This window comes from Lethenteron reissneri, chromosome 30 (assembly GCF_015708825.2).
Source record: "Lethenteron reissneri isolate LAM-NWPU_2019-01 chromosome 30, ASM1570882v1, whole genome shotgun sequence".
NCBI lineage: Eukaryota > Metazoa > Chordata > Hyperoartia > Petromyzontiformes > Petromyzontidae > Lethenteron > Lethenteron reissneri.
Window position 1 is genome coordinate 14,633,252 of NC_083808.1, and position 14,283 is coordinate 14,647,534.

General features: G+C 47.0%; 1 long non-coding RNA gene across 2 annotated transcripts in view; it reads right to left on the bottom strand.

The window, feature by feature from the left end:
* LOC133349568 (uncharacterized) overlaps positions 1–12,593 on the bottom strand; it is a 40,025-nt gene extending 27,432 nt beyond the window's left edge. For both annotated transcript variants that reach the window (XR_009755960.1, XR_009755959.1), the window contains exons 1-2: positions 12,533–12,593; positions 10,239–10,417 (exon numbers count right to left, since the gene is read on the bottom strand). This is a non-coding gene — a long non-coding RNA (uncharacterized LOC133349568). The remainder of the gene's footprint in view (positions 1–10,238; positions 10,418–12,532) is intronic.
* Between the last annotated feature and the right edge of the window lie 1,690 nt (positions 12,594–14,283).

Sequence of the window (14,283 nt, forward strand, 5' to 3'; positions counted from 1 at the left end):
TCCTCCCTCTATCTGTGAAGTTGTCAGTCTCACATGTTTTTGTTTGCATATGTATCTCTCCATCCCTTCTCTCGAATTGTGAGGGTTTCCCTTTGTCAATGATTTTTTGTTCGATATCCATAATTTTTGTGCGATCAATCCCTGGACTCTGTCCACGTACCCAAGAGTGTGATTTAATGTCACTTCCATATTTATTCTGTGGATCCACGTCTGTGAGTTTCGCTGGTGTCGCGAGCACTGATTTCTCTCCCGTTTCCTTTCCAAATTTTCCCTCATTCCACAATCCCTGTCTGTATGCCTGTGTGAGAAGGCATGAGTCCTGTCCTGCCTTCTCTGCAGTTTTTGCATCGTGTTCGCCTTCGTTACCTTTTATCCAGTCAATTAGTTTCCCCCGAGGTGTGTTCGTGTTATCGATACAGCTCCCTTCCCATATGTCTCTCTGACTGTACTGCTTTGTAACAGATTGGTCGGTACGTTTAAATACGAGCTCCCCGTATCCCGTAACCCATTCAAAAATTATTCTTAATCCCAGCATCTCAAGGTGTGGCGGGAGTTACTTTGACATTCCCTTTCAGAGTGCATATAAAACAATTATCTCACAGAGTGTAGTCAATTCGACTCGAGCTATCTGTTATTTTCCGATTCAGAGTGCGTACCTCTAACACCATTTATCACAGGATGCAATTGGTTTGATACGATATTATCTTAATTCCACTGTCTCTGTTTTAACCTGCTATTCTGGGTTTTAACCTTAGAGGGCGTTTTTTTTGTTTTCCGCCCGTTCACAATTACCATGCAATGTTCGATCCCGATATTCTGGTTAACACGAAGTGGTTCATTCCATCATCCATGCAAAACACTGTCTGTGAGAGATCCCGGACGGGCCACCCATTATGTTGTATGTGTTGGTATTATGAAATTTTGATGAAAATAATAAAAATTAATAATTTTCCGAAAAATGCGCAAATCGCATTAATTATGATAGTGTGTGTATTAATATGCATAAATTATGATAATGCGTGTGATTATATGCATAAATTATGATAATCGTAGTAATTTATGCGGATGCTTGCGATTATGTTAATGTGTGCAGTTATGATAATTTGCTTAGTTTCGTTTATCCAGAGTTATCAATCAGGATAACACGATTATCATAGATTCATTTACCGATTATCCTAGTGTGTGTTATAATATTTTAGGTCTCCATTTTCATATCTCATCGCAGGATACAGCTCTTATGAATAAGATGGTTTTGCATGGACTTGGAAAGAACACTCAATATGCTTCTGTGATAACAATTTTATTCTAACAAGCACGTGACATTCTATCATGCAGGTCAAACATGCGTCAATAATTCATGGGCAAGATTATGCAATTAACTAATATGAACGACAAAAACTTATGCAGTTGCGAAATTATGCAATTATGCAATATGAATAACGAAAACTCTTATGCATTTATGTAACTCGACGGCAGCAACTGCTTTGCACGATCAGTTGATATTGAACGCACCACCTCGAAATGGCAACCCTTTTTGAAACGAAAAGACAGTTTTTCTTTTAAAGTCTTATTCGTGTGCGTGCTGTGTGTGCGTTGTCCCCTCGTAATATTAATTGTGTCGTTAGCTTGTGTGGTGTGGGAGGATACGAACAGCTCCTGCTGCTCCCTCGCTCGGCGTGTCGCTCGGCTTTTGCTCTCTCTCTCTCCACTGCTGGATTGAGCGGCGTTGGCACGATGTTCCTTGAAGAAACTTGCTTGCTTGGCGCTTGATGGTTCCGGGGGCTTGGTGCTGCTCGTGCGCTCTCTCTTTCTACTGCTAGATGACGAGTTGGCACGATGCTGTCCTTGAAGATGTTCGGTCGCTCGTGTCGCTCGGTGTCGCTCGGTGTCGCACGGTGGCGCACGGTGGCGCACGTTCAGCGCAAAGTGGTGCACGGTGGCGCACGGTGGCGCAAGGTGGCGCAAGTTGGCGCTCGTTCAGCGATCTCCGCCTTTCCTGCGGGTTGTTCGCTGGTCGTCACTCTGACGAGGAGCGATGCTTCGTTCGTGGCAGGGTGGACGTTGGCGTCTTTGTTGGCTTCACTCGCAGCTCTGCGACTCAGGGTAGCGATTCTTCTCAGGTGGTGCAGACCTCGGCTTGTAGCTACGCGTCGCTACTCCGCGACCCTCGTCATTCTGAATGACAGGAGCTTCTTCGTTGGCGGCGACGAGAAGAGATGGTTGTCGCCCTGGAGAACTCTGGTGGGGCCTTAGCCCGGAGACGAGATGAGATGTAGGCCGGAGCTCGTGAAGATCTGTGGTGGAGCCGAAGATGGGCTCGTAGCCCGGATGATATGTGTGTTGGAGCCGAAGCCCGGACGATATCTGTGATGGGGGCCAGAGCCCCTGACGATCTCTGTGATGGGGGCCAGAGCCCCTGAAGATCCGTGATGGAGGCCAGAGCCCCTGTCGATCTGTGATGGAGGCCAGAGCCCCTGTCGATCTGTGATGGAGGCCAGAGCCCCTGTCGATCTGAGTTGTATGGATTTTCCTTCGGTTTATATCGGAAAATTCCACTCGGCTTCCCGAGTTGTTCAAAAGCTGTGTCATAAAACCTTCCTGTGGGGGTGGACCATCTGCGTCCGTGTGTGTGTCCGTCCGTGTGTTTCGCGTGCGTGTTTGTCCGTGTTGTGGGGAGACAAAGGCGGTTGTTTCCACGGTGGGAGCACCCGGCGCATGCGCTTATTTATTCGAAGACGTGTTAATTTCCTTTGAGCCATTGCCCCCTTTATGGGTGTCATTTCCTAGCTTGGTGCCTGTGTGTGGAGATCCTCTCGGAAAGACAAAGGCGGCCGTGTTGCTCGCTTCCCATGGGTGTTGTGTTTGGTTAATTTTGAGAGCCTTCTCCGCCCTTGATTCCTCTTCTACTTTAATTCCGTACTTATTATTTGACTTCTTGTGATTATTTAATCTGATATCCCGGCTTATCTTTGTTCAGAATATAATTATCTCTTACTCCATGGTGCCTGGTTCTGTGGTTTTTTTTTTTTTAACAAAACGATGTCCTGCTGACCCCCCCCCCCCCGCCTGCAATTCCCCCCCTCCCTTGTTCCTCTTGTGTGAATTTAGGGGAGTTTTTATTACCTTATTGCCCCCCCTTTCATGTCCTCTCTCCTTTGAAATGAGGTATGCGCGCATCTGTGGAAGTGTGGGGGCCTCTGTGGAAGTGTGGGGGCGTGTTCGTTCCCACGTGGCCGCGTCTATTAAAAAAAACGATATTATCTATGTTGGCAGAATAATTCTTAAAAAAATATAATATTAAAAAAAATAAAAAGGGGGCATATACACAACAGTAGGCGCCACAGAGGTGTGTGATAGTGGTGATAAGGGGGGAGAACACGTGCGGGAGGCGCCGGGATGACGCCGGTTTAATGGAGGCCATCTGAGGGCAATTAATGAGTGAGAGGATATAAGCAGATGTGTGGGGAAACGGGAGCTGAGTTGGTTGGAGTGAAGACAAGGGATAATTCAGGAGAAGTCTGGGACCCCGCTCTCCACACCTAATCCTCTGAGCGGTGTTGGCTGATCCCCCACTGGATGCGAGGTTGGAGAGTGAGGGTAGACAGGCTAGCAGTAGAGAGGCTAGCGGAATCCTAAGTGTGAGTGTGAGAAGGCTAGCTGTAGAGAAGCTATCAGAGTGTATAGTAAGAGGCTAGCAGTAGAGAAGCTAGCAGAGTGTATAGTAAGAGGCTAGCAGTGGAGGAGCTAGCAGATTGCAACATAGCAGGCTAGCGGAGCAAGAGAGAGCGAGCGGAGCATGGCGGACGAGCAGTACAAGAGGAATTGTTGCAACAGGGATGCGTGGTGTTGAATGCGAGGAGTTTTGTACCAATAAAGTGACAAAGGAGAAAATAAGTTGTCCGCGTGCAATAACACCACTACATTATTACAGGTGTATTAACTGTAAAATATGCACCATCTGCTTTGTGTTAAAGATCCCGTGACATCACTCTAAAAGCTGTAAATTACTCAATTGGGATTACACGGCCTCAATTGCAAAATAACTGGAGACTTAGAAACGTATTGCTTTTAAAATTGTGTAGTGAGTTCAACGGAGGTAACACATTTATTTAACACTAACTACCCACACTAACTATCTCACAGGGTGTAAAACAAGCCTCACCCAAGGACGCTACACTTGGCGTCACAACCAAGTCCTTAAAAACCTTGCGTCCGCCCTGGAGGACAAGCGAGCTGCCACCAACTCCCTACCACCCCAGCAGCATCACACCCCTTACGGACGACCTTTGTCCGCGAAGGGGCTAAACCACTGAAGAGCGGCTCTACACCAATAGAGCGAGACCAGCTGCGCTTGGCCCGCGACTGGAAAATGCTAGCTGACATTGGCCGGCAACTTGTGTTTCCTCCGGAGATGGCAACCACCACCCTAAGACCTGACATGGTGCTCTGGTCCCGTTCGCTCAAGAAGGTCTTCATCATTGAGCTCACAGTACCCTGGGAGGACTCAGTAGATGAGGCTTATGAGTGAAAACATCTGCGCTATGCCGATCTAGCTGCCGAAGCACGGCATCATGGCTGGAACACAGAATTCCGACCAGTGGAGGTGGGCTGCAGAGGTTTTGTGGCAACATCTACAACCAGACTGCTTAGAGACCTGGGAATTAAGGGCCAGAGCCAGCGTTCGGCAATCAGAGCTGTATCTGAGGCGGCAGAAGGCAGCAGTCAGTGGCTCTGGATGAAGAGGAAAGACCCCAGCTGGGCCCCAAAGTGAGAGGGCCAGGAGGTATGCAGTCAACAATGCTTGACTCAGGGAGGAGGACGCCCCTGCCATGCATAATCCCATGGGATGTTGGCTATCAACAACAAGGCAACTCCTATGACTAATTAGGAATGGGACGCAAGCGTAGGATTGATCACCCTGTCACTGGCCGCCTTTGGGGAGGGTGTATAGTATGAAAGGCCGAAACACCCGAGGAACCAAAGGTTCACTACTGACGATGTGCTCCCCAAATTTCACCAGGCTCACTGTTCATGAACTCTTGGAAGTGCTTGCACAAAGGATAGTAACATCTCATCCTGTGTTCTTTGGAATCTGAATATCTGGACTTGTCCAGTGACTGCTGAGAAAGATCAGCTGACAACAGGGGAAAGTCCTTGTGGCGGCACGGAGAGACGGCTGACAGGAGGGAATAGACCTCACTGGGACAGTCATGGGTTAGCTTCCCATTTCTGTAGTTTCCCATGCTTCGCAGTATGTTGGAAACACCCGTTTTAGCTACAGAAAGTCAACATACGAGAATACCCCTAGAGTCTGCGAGAGCGGGGGCGGAAGATGACTCATCGGCTGACAACATGGTAACGACTGGACCGGAAACGACTACGAGTAATGAGAGCACAGCACAAGAGAACACCACAGCAACTGTCACAAGTTCCGCTGCAACAGCGGGCCACAAACAGATGCAGGTATGTGTCTGTGGTTGGAGGAAAGTTACATCACACCATGGGTTGAGGATCCACCAGGGGAAGAAGGGGTGTTTGGGTAAAGAGAGACAGAGGCCTCGCATTGATTACTTTCTGCGAAAGCGATCAAATCAATTGAATGAAGCACAGCAACTGGACGCAAACCATAGTTTGCAGTGCATCAGTACCACTGTCATGGAGGACGTAAACTCAAGCACCGAAGTGAAGTAACAACTGAGGTGGAACCAACAACAGGAGTGGAACTCACCCAGCCTCCCAGACCTGCAGTCGAGAGGAGACTACCAGGGCACAGACCGTATGTGAAGTGACCTGGCGCCAGTGACAAGAAGTTGTGGGAAACAGTGAATACTGACCTTACCTTGACCCTCGAGAAACTTCGAGGCACAGCGGAGAAGAAGTTGGAGAGGATGGGGGACATCATTTATAAGTACGGGGCAGAAAGCTTTGGAGTGCAAGAGGCAAAAGGCGGGAGAAAGGTTCCAACCCCACCAGTTTCCAGGAGGCAACAAGAAATCAAGCGCTTCGTTCAAGAAAGGAGACAGCTTAAGAAACAGTGAAAGAAAGCCTCGGAAGCGGAAAAGGAGGGCATAGAGGCCCTTCAGGCTGACATCAAAACCCGGTTGGCATCCCTCCGTAGAGCAGAGAACCTACGGAAACGCAGAAGGAAGAAAGAACAAACGAGAACTCGATTCTATAAAGATCCCTTCAAGTTCCTTAAAAGTCTCTTCACGAAGGAAAAAAGTGGAGTTCTAAAAGCAACAAAGAAATACCAAGAAGAGCACCTGAGAACAACAAACTTTGACTCAAAGCGACATGAACATCTGGCCATCCCATCAGATATCCCACCTATTGAACCCCCGGAACATCATATTGAGACCAGCCCTCCGACATGGAAAGAGGTGGAAAACACAGTTCGAAGGGCAAGAACAGCATCAGCCCCGGGGCCAAATGGAGTCCCGTACAAAGTGTATAAGAACGCACCAGACGTCCTGAGGTTCCTCTGGAGGCTTATGAGAACAGCTTGGCAAAAAAAAGATAATACCCAAAGTGTGGCGTAGGGCAGGCGGGGTCCTGATCCCTAAGGAGAAGGATGCAGTGAACATCAGCCAATTCCGCCCAATCTCCTTACTGAATGTCGAGGGTAAATCTTCTTTAGGGTCATTGCCCAGAGGATGGCCGAGTACCTGCAAAGGAATGCGTACGTCGATACATCTGTACAGAAGGCAGGGATATCAGGGTTCTGTGGCTGCTTGGAACATTCCAGCATGATCTGGCACCAGATCCAAATGGCCAAGGTGGAGAAAAGGGACCTCCATGTAGTCTTCCTCGACCTCGCCAATGCATTTGGCTCTGTGCCCCATGAACTCCTGTGGTCTGCCTTCAAATTTTTCCACATACCGGACACCATCACAACCCTGGTGAAGTCGTACTTTCAGGATCTGCAGTTCTGCTTCACCACCTCAGAGTTCACCACCTCATGGCAATGCCTGAATGTAGGTATAATGGCGGGATGTACCATTTCTCCATTGGCATTCATAATGGCAATGGAGGTTATCATCAGATCCTCAAAATGGGTTGCTGGTGGACAGCGAGTCGACTCTGGTTTTCGCCTCCCTCCACTCAGAGCCTACATGGACGACATTACAACATTGACCACCACTGCCCCATGCACCACGAGACTGCTCAGAAAACTCGAGGAGAACATCAGCTGGGCCCGTATGAAGATTAAACCATCCAAGTCACGCAGCATCTAGATTGTGAAGGGAGTACTCTGTGACCTGAAATTCTTCATCGGAGATGACCAAATCCCAACAGTGTCTGAGCAGCCGGTAAAAAGCCTTGGAAGGTGGTATGATGCAAGCCTGAAGGACAAAGACCAGGTGCAACAGCTGCGCAAAGACATCAGTAGTAGCCTACAGTCCCTCGACAACACCCAGCTACCTGGAAAGTTAAAGGCCTGGTGTCTGCAGTTTGGTCTCCTACCCCGGGTGTTGTGGCCCCTAGCAGTGTATGAGGTTCCAATCTCAACAGTGGAGAAGATGGAAAGAGGAATCACGAGCTACTTAAAGAAGTGGCTCGAAGTTCCACGATGCCTTACCACCATAGGCCTCTATGGAGATGGTGTCCTCAAGCTGCCCCTCACCAGTCTAACCGAGGAATTCAAGTGTGCAAAAACCAGGCTCCAGATGACACTGAATTAATCTCGAGACCCAGTGGTGAGCAGCAACGCGCCGACCTTGGCAACTGGGCGCAAATGGAGGCCAGGAAAAGCAGTCCAGGAGGCAACAGCAGCCCTCAGACATGCTGACATTGTGGGTCATGTTCAGCAAGGGAGAGGAGGCCTTAGGCTAACTAGCCGTGCTGCTTGGAGTAAGGCCACTGCACCAGAGCGGCGGAAGATGGTAGTGCAGGAAGTACTCCATCAGGAGGAGGCTGCAAGGTGGGCCAAGGCAGTCTCTCTTGCCAAACAGGGACAGTGGACTCGATGGGACAGTGTGGAGAAGAAGAAGATCAGCTGGAAGGATCTGTGGGCCATGGAAGCGAGGCGGTTGAGCTTTTCCATCAGAGCAACATATGACGTCCTTCCAACACCAGTTAATCTTCACCAATGGTATGGTGAAGATCCGGACTGTGCCCTCTGTTCCATGCCAGCCAACCTCAGGCACATTCTCACAGGGTGTAAAACAAGCCTCACCCAAGGACGCTACACTTGGCGTCACAACCAAGTCCTTAAAAACCTTGCGTCTGCCCTGGAGGACAAGCGAGCTGCCACCAACTCCCTACCACCCCCAGCAGCATCACACCCCTTACGGACGACCTTTGTCCGCGAAGGGGCTAAACCACTGAAGAGCGGCTCTACACCAATAGAGCGAGACCAGCTGCGCTTGGCCCGTGACTGGAAAATGCTAGCTGACATTGGCCGGCAACTTGTGTTTCCTCCGGAGATCGCAACCACCACCCTAAGACCTGACATGGTGCTCTGGTCCCGTTCGCTCAAGAAGGTCTTCATCATTGAGCTCACAGTACCCTGGGAGGACTCAGTAGATGAGGCTTATGAGTGAAAACATCTGCGCTATGCCGATCTAGCTGCCGAAGCACGGCATCATGGCTGGAACACAGAATTCCGACCAGTGGAGGCGGGCTGCAGAGGTTTTGTGGCAACATCTACAACCAGACTGCTTAGAGACCTGGGAATTAAGGGCCAGAGCCAGCGTTCGGCAATCAGAGCTGTATCTGAGGCGGCAGAAGGCAGCAGTCAGTGGCTCTGGATGAAGAGGAAAGACCCCAGCTGGGCCCCAAAGTGAGAGGGCCAGGAGGTATGCAGTCAACAATGCTTGACTCAGGGAGGAGGACGCCCCTGCCATGCATAGTCCCATGGGATGTTGGTTATCAACAACAAGGCAACTCATATGACTAATTGGGAATGGGACACAAGCATAGGATTGATCACCCTGTCGCTGGCCGCCTTTGGGGAGGGTGTATAGTATGAAAGGCCGAAACACCCTAGGAACCAAAGGTTCACTACTGACGATGCGCTCCCCAAATTTCACGAGGCTCACTGTTCATGAACTCTTGGAAGTGCTTGCACAAAGGATAGTAACATCTCATCCTGTGTTCTTTGGAATCCCCTTAACAGAATAACAACCTATGGTGGTGACCACCAGGCTAACTACACTAATTACAATGTAGCTAGCTACTACGGACCGGGACCACAGCTCGGGTCCAGGTCCACGTGTTGGAGACTCGGAGAATGTAGAACGTAGACGAAGGTTTCTTCAGGATGAACAACAACGCCGGTCCATCTGGGGGACCCGGCTTATATTCTCTGCGGCGTGGCTGGCTCCGCCCTTGGCCACGACCACCTTCCAGAATCCTCGAGCAGGATCTGAACCTTGACCACGTGACCCCCCTAGCCCCCACCCTGGGCCCCTTTGTAGACTTAACCGGTCACGTGTCAACCAGAGTGCCATGGCCTTTAGTAACCCCATTCCTACGGCCGGCACTCCCACACCCTATCCTGTAGGGCTGGCACTGCACGCCAAGCGTGGTGCCACCTAGTGCTATCAACCAGCGCTCACTGAGCTCCTCTAGGGCCAGTACTACACCCATATCATAGCAGTGTCCGCAATGTCGTTACATCGCACGCCGTGCCTCTCTAGGGCCGTCACTGTACAGTGACATCCCGTGATGTCACTACAATAGCATAGCGCTATAAAATTGTCACGAATACCAATTGTATTAAAGTGATAATAACCATAGTTTCAAATTTGTAAGCCCATTGTTATATTTTTCGATTTGATCTTATTCAGCTCATCAGTTCTACACAATCCATGTTATAATTGTTTTTTGGGTTAGGTCAAATGTACAAAATTGATATAAAATTTCGCATAAAACTACGTCAAGCATCTTCAGAATAAGATCCAGTAAAGTCATGTAACATTTTTTTGTCTTCCTCACTTGGCTGTGAGAATTGTTCTTCAACTTACTGGTGAGCTGAAACAATCACAATTGGTGCGTTAAACGCTTGTAAATATAAACATTATATTTAGTTGCCCATATCGGGTTTAGAGGGGCTTATTACACAGATTTGGCTGGATCATTTCGTGGCCCAAACCAATTTTTTTTAATAGTCTTTTTTACATGCGCCTACCTTATTTTATTAACCAAGTTGCAATGTAGAGTATTAGGTTGCCAAAATATACTATCCCAAGTACTGAGCATATACTGTATGTATCCGTATGCACGTGTGTATATACTTTGGCTGTGAGCGAGATTTATTTGCAGTCGTCGCTGCAGGTGCTTTGTTTCCATCTCGGAGAGCTGTCGAGCTCGTTTGAGGCTGTGTGGTTCTGATACTTGATGGTTGAGGAGTCGTTCAGCTCGCTTGACTTCTTGATGCCGCCAACTCTGCGCTGGGCTCGGCTTAAACATCACACTGTGGAGAGGGGTAGATGGAAGTTCATCATCATTATCATGCATGATCAATCCATTGCTGGATTAAGGTCTCTCCAATCTTCCACCACTTCTAATGATTCTGAAATGCAACAATCCATTCCGGAACCAGCACATGAACTGATGTCATCGCTGTATCTCCTCGGTGGATGTACTCTCGATTGCGTTCCATTTTGTGACTGCCACTCTGTTATCACTCTTGACCACCATTGGTCATCTCTTCCAGCCGTATCCTGCCCAAGCCCACTTACTCTTTTTGATAGTTTCCATGAAGTCATTAACCTGCGTATGTCCTCTAATCTATGCGTTGGTCTTTCTGTCTCTCGATGTGATTCCAATAATGCATCTCTCCATGCTTATTTTCATGGATGTTATACACCTTTTACAGAGGTAGACCAAGACAGCTGAAGACACAGTTACTGAGGATTATTCAGTAAAAGTCACCCATTGATGCAAAAACAACTTTTGAAACTCAATGTGGCATTGCGAATGAAGACATGTATTTAAAATAAACATTCGTAATTTAGAAATGTTAACCACTGTAGGAATACAGAAACCTTAATAATGTCACACCTTACTCATCAGATGAACATATTTGGGGCGGTGACATGGCCCAAGAGGTTCGTTGTTTGATTCCGGCAGGCCGCCCTGGTTAATACTTTGGTGTGTATATTCTTTGGTTCTTTCGGTAAAGTCACGTAGATAGAAAAATAATAATACAAAGAATGTTAATAAAAAAAATGTAGCCTGTTTCTTAATCGGAGCGAGTGTACTGGCAGTCTATAATGTAGACCGTAGCTTGGTTCTTAACCTCGGTGAGTGTACTAGCAGTCTATAATGTAGACTGTAGCCTGAAAAAAAGAAATATAACAGTACTGTAGTAGTACGCTCACCGAGGTTGTCTACATTATAGACTGCCAGTACACTCACCCAGCTTAACCACTGCTACAGTCTACTGTGAAACTACTGCTGACATTGTGAAATAGCACCGACGTGACAGCCTTGCACTGTAAAGATAGTTTGAATACCAAATATAGTTGTTTTATTTAGCACAAAATATATTATCGGTGTACAAAAAACTGCCGAAAATGTACTCTGTTGGAAGATAATGTGTTCACATAGGGAAATATTCTACACTCAAATCCACATCCCCGTCACACCCCGTGCCCCCTCTTCTCTCAACAGAATGTCCCCACTAATCCCTCCACAGCACCCGATATTCGTAGTAATTCTGCTAACCTCCATGCGTATGCGGGTGTATGGAACGCAATGTGTTGGGTTTTTAAATTGAGCTGTATACTGTATAAACATACAAATCCCATCTCCAGTTCATTTTGGTGTGCCTATTTAAGCCCGTCGTGAAGATGAAGAATTTAAGACTTGATGACTACGATGCCCTTTCTGCAGTCACCACATGTAATTTGTTAAATGTAAGACAGGTGTTATTCCACAATTTGTTGTCGGATCGGGAGAGGGTGTTGTTGTACATTATTATTAGGGTTGTTCAATGATAACCGATATACCGGTATGTTCAGAATCGATTACCTGTTGTGAAAGGCAATAGCAACCAGGAACAGTTTGTCGTGGAACGGACTACAAACCGCACGGCAACCCACTATTTGCAATACTATTGAAATAGTTCAATAGCACACTGGACTTTTGGATTTGCACTTTTGCAAATAGTGCAATACTATTGCAAAGAGTGCAATATCACACTGGACTATTGAAAATCCGGTGTGTTATTATACCAATATACATTGCAATTGGTGCGGCAAATTGATGTTACTTATATTTTTACGTTAAAACAAATGTTAAAACATAATAAAAACAACTTGTATTCGTGATACTGTAATTGCCCTCTGCTTGTGCATTGACTCACTGCTTTAGCCAAACGAGTTCACAACTTCATGTAGGCCTATCATCATTACAATCATAGTGCGTTTTTTAACCTTCCGTTTAAAGCACACATTTGTTTGAAGACCCTGTGGTTTAGTCCCAGTTGGTTTGACTCAAGTGATAGTTACTGTTTCGTGGACAGAAAATGACGATACCACACAGATGAGATGTATACATGGGTTGGAATAGCAACCCGCCTTACCTTAGTGATGTCTGGCTCATCTTGTCACACAGGTGTGTGTGTGTGAATACATCATGAGCATTGCATGACGTAGGCAGCATTGTCTAAAGAAATGCAATTATGCAAACTTCGTACAAAGAATTATTTATCTGCAAATAAACACTTAGGTCTGGCACAGTCAAACACGCCTGGGCATGTCTGGCTGGCCCCGTAGAGTCAACATTGCACGAGTAAATGTTGTGTAATATATTAAGGATTCATGGCAGTTCACATTCGGCCACCTGAGTTTGTGAAGCATCATATGAACTGGTTATAAAACTGTATGTTACTCGTGTATATTAACGTATCCTTGTTCAACGTATCTCATCTCCAGTCAATATCGACCAGAGCAGATGCCACCAAAAAAATAACGATGCAAATATGAAGATGGAAGTCCTGCTTTTTAGTCTTGTTCCTCTTCGTTCTGAAAGAGTTCGTGTGATGTCCAAAAACAATAGTATCAATCAATCTGTGGACGGCAAAACTTAATTTCCAAATGCACAGTAAAGGTGTACTTGTGTAGTGAGTCATACTGAGTCGCAGACGTTGTCTTGGGAGTAACACTATTTATTAAGCAACTTCAACATAACATGACGCAATTTACACTCGGGTACCGAAGGCCCATCTAACCACGTTATGGCAGAACTAGACACGGCTCACTATTCTGGCCTGGACCACAAGCTGAGTCCCGGACCGCGTGGCTAGAGGCTTCTTCTCCCTGACGTGGATCTTCTTCACACCAGCACACGAAGAACCCCGAGCTCCTCACAGGGCCCCCGTTATATCCCCCTGGGCTGGGGCTGGCTCCGCCCTTCGCCCCGCCCACCTTCCAGATCTCTCGAGCTCTTTCTCGAAGGCTCCCGAGAGCTCTTTTAGACCTCGTGACTGCCCAGCGGCCTCCGTCCACCGGTGGCCCCCCTCCAAAATCATCCGGTCACGTGTCAGCAGGCCAACCAGCATATTATGCCGCAACGTCACCCTGGCTGGCTGACGCTCCCTCTCGCTCCTTCACCGGGAGCCCGCATCGCACACTGCTCGTGGTTACACGAGCCGCCACAGACACCACAAAATGCCAGTGTCCTCAACCTAGCCAAGTCCAGAACTGAAAATGGAAATAATAAACACAACTACAATACATCTTATATTCGCTGCTACATCCCCCATATCAATTATAACCACATTTACGTGTACACCACAACTACAGTTGCAATATCACTCTTTTATATTTCCCTCATATACAATTTTAAACAATGGATCCAAATATAATTTCCATCTATTTGCATCACTAAATAAAACTCCAATCAGAGGTTATCGTAATGTAAATAATTTGGTGCATTACTCTTATCTGAAAATCTAAAATTGCGGCCAATAGCAGACTTCAAATTGTAATTGGGGGATCTTTGAACATGACGTGTTTGCACTTGCTTGCAAGGACACGTCTGGCTCTGTATCTCTGCATAAGCACCATGAACATGCATAGAGATAGACATGGAGACAAACATACTGACACAGAAACACAAAGACATTGAGACACAGTAAAATCTAATTGTTCCGATTTAAAGCTTTCGTGACTGCAGGGATTCATCTTCTTGGTTCTTTCGGTAAAGTCACGTAGAAGGGAAGTAATAAAATAATAAAAATAATTATTATGTTTTATTTTTATTATTTTATTACTTCCCTTCTACGTGACTTTACCGAAAGAACCAAGAAGATCTAATTGTTCTCTGATCGGA